Source organism: Cyprinodon variegatus, unplaced genomic scaffold, assembly GCF_000732505.1.
Source record: "Cyprinodon variegatus isolate N-32 unplaced genomic scaffold, C_variegatus-1.0 Scaffold1417, whole genome shotgun sequence".
NCBI lineage: Eukaryota > Metazoa > Chordata > Actinopteri > Cyprinodontiformes > Cyprinodontidae > Cyprinodon > Cyprinodon variegatus.
The window spans coordinates 91993-95034 of NW_015151870.1; positions in this window are offsets into that span (position 1 = coordinate 91993).

The window sequence follows — 3042 nt, forward strand, 5'->3', positions numbered from 1 at the left end:
CTGCTGTTTTGTTTTCTGTGGCATCTTATGCTTGTACTTTTTAGCTCCCTGTTTTTAATGTTTTTATCTGCCTGTACAGTGTCCTTGGGTGTTGTGATAAGGCGCTTTCGAATAAAATTTATTATTATTATTATTATTATTATGTAGAGTAGACGTAAAGTAGACCTAGCGTAAACTTAGAGTAAATGTAGACGTAGAGTAGACATAGAGTAAATGTAGAGTAGACATAGATTAAAAATGGAGTAAACGTAGAGTAGACGGACTTCCGGTTATGGCGTCTTACTGAGGAACAGCTGAGCTCTGAGCTCGAAACAATATCCCCAGTATTTAGATATCTGGACCACCGCTAACATATATTTCATATGAGCAAACTCCCTGGGATAAGCCAGAGACTCAATCCAACCCGCTGGATGCCTACTAAAAAACAATCTAAAAGTGAAAGCAAGCAGAAAAGAAGGGTCCGAAGGCGACGCTAGAAGTGAAGTGGAATCCAAGCTCATGGAGGAGGCTAGCGCTAGCCCCCAGACTTCTGAAACTAACCTCCTGGAAGCAATCCAAGTCTTGAAAAAACACTTTACCTTGCAGCTACGGGAGATTATGACCTCATTAAAGACACAATTGGAGGGTTACTCGAGAGACTTACCTCTGCAGAATCCTGCATTAGTGAACTGGAGGACAGCTTCGCGTCAATAACAAGTAAAGAAACATCCTCTCAAAGAAAATTAAAGGAGCTCTCTCTGAAGGTAAATGAGATTGAAAATAATTCCTGAAGATCCAATCCAAGACTTGTGGGTCTACCTGAGAAAACAGAGCAAGGGGACATTGCGGCTTTTGTACAGACCTGACTGATGGAGATCCTGGGGCGAGAAGTATTTCCATCCCCCCCATCATCGAACGCGCTTACAGGCTGCAGGGCCAGAGTGCTCCAGGCGTCCCGCCATGTGTCATCATCATGACATTTCTAAACTATCAAGATAAGATGGCTGCAGCTCGTCTGAACGGAAAGGTGATGTACTGTCATGTGATGTTCTTCCCTGACCTATCCGCTGAGGGGGTGAAGCAACGGAAACAATACGACCAGGTGAAATCTGAATATAAACTTTGGTCTGATATTCCCAGCAAAGATGAGTATTTTTCACCACGGTAATCGATTCCTTTTCCACACAAGAGGTGGAGGAATTTATATGGAAAACAAAACAACAAACTGACGGGTGACCACACTTACACTCTGGATGGTGTCAGCAAAGTTTAATAAGGATCAATATTCCATTTGATCTTTGTTGCTGGACATTACACATTTTCACCTAGATCTCCCTCATAGCGGTGGGACATAATTTCTAGATACTATGGTTGGAGTTTGCAGTTTAAGGTGGTGGTGTGAATTCTTTGTTTTCTAGGATCAGTAACATAGCCAAGTCACAGAATAGAGGGGAATCTGAGATTCAAATTTGTGGGAAATCTCAGGAAAGTTTCTTGTCTTTATAAATGTTCAGTGTTCTCAAGGTGCGAACACTGAACACTAACCCTAACCCTTCAAGTTGTAATTTGCAAGTTCCTACAGCGGAGACAAAAAGCAGAAAGTAAGGATATATGGACATTAAGTAAATGAGTGCTGAGTCCGCTGTTGATGTGATCTCCAGGAACGTGAGAGGCCTGAGGAAATTGATTAAACTCAAAAGAGTTTTGAATAGACTCAAACAATACCATTCTAAAGTGGTTTTTATCTGAGAAACGCACTTGCTTAAAAACAAAATTGTACAACTAAGAAGAAGATGGCCAGGCCAGGTTTTTTCAAGCTCCTTTTCTCCACATGCTGGGGAGGGGGGGGATATCTTTTTCATAAACCTTTACCTATTTGTATAAAAAAAGACTATCATAAATAATCCAAACCTCTGTGATGAACCAAAACTTAATTTTGGTTAACCTGTCCTAATATAGATGATCCTGAGTTCTACAATAATTTGTTTCTCTCCATTACAGCCCTTCACAGTGAGGTGATCCTTGGTGGAGACTAACTGTACTTTAGATCCTAGTCTCAACCTATCATCAGGTTTAGATTTATCCCAGCCTAAAGGTAGACGGGTTATACAACATTTTATGTCAGAATTAAACTTAAAGGGTAACACCTTTTTTCCCCATTGGTTCTTGATTTTCCGTTATTCCATCATGTTCTACTCTCCCATATGAGTTTAGTGTCAACACCAACCTTTCAGCAGATATCCTTCATTTTTTAACATTAAATCCAAATAAGTGTCTTTATTAGGTAAAATGTTTCCTTCATGGAAACATTAATGGAACGGATCTTCTCATGTAAGCTACACAAAAAAGACAAAATTATCGTCTTTGGGTCATTTGGAGATGATGCTTCATCAGCATCATCATCATCACAGACTTTATGACTAAAATGCATCAACAGACAGGTTTGGTGTTTTCATCCTACAGAGGCCAAATGCAGCATCTCATGTCTCCTGTACTTCCATACGTCTGGATGCTCGATGGCACGTGATGCAGCCAAAGCTGTTCTGGGGCACGCTGACAGAAGGGAAGAACACAGGAGCTCTGGAACAAACTGCTCCATGAAGCTGGAGCAGAAAAGCTAAACATTCTCCTTCCTTCTGTTCCGACCTCACCTCCCTTTACCCACTCCTCAGGTGGGGGGGGCCTTATTCTTTAAATAAAGAAGATGATACATGAGGTGCCACCATTTTTAGAATCACCTCTTGAAACAATACGTACCAACAGCAGAGACGGCTCAAAAACGGCCCTTTTATTTTGACGGGGCTGAGTTTCACCATCTGGTATAGAGCTGTCATTGAATGTATCTGAACTCTCTGGCTAATAGTGTGTCTTTAAGGGCCCAGTATTAGATGGGGGGCCAGTTGGCCCCTGGCCCCTCCTCTGCCTCATATTAATGCATTTGAACCAGCAACAGTTTTAATACATTTTTCACAATAATCCTAATTTGTTAGACGGTTCATGAACTGATTTAAAACTCTGGATGGTTTCTGTCAGAGGAGGCGACCCTCTGATGGCAGCTCAGGG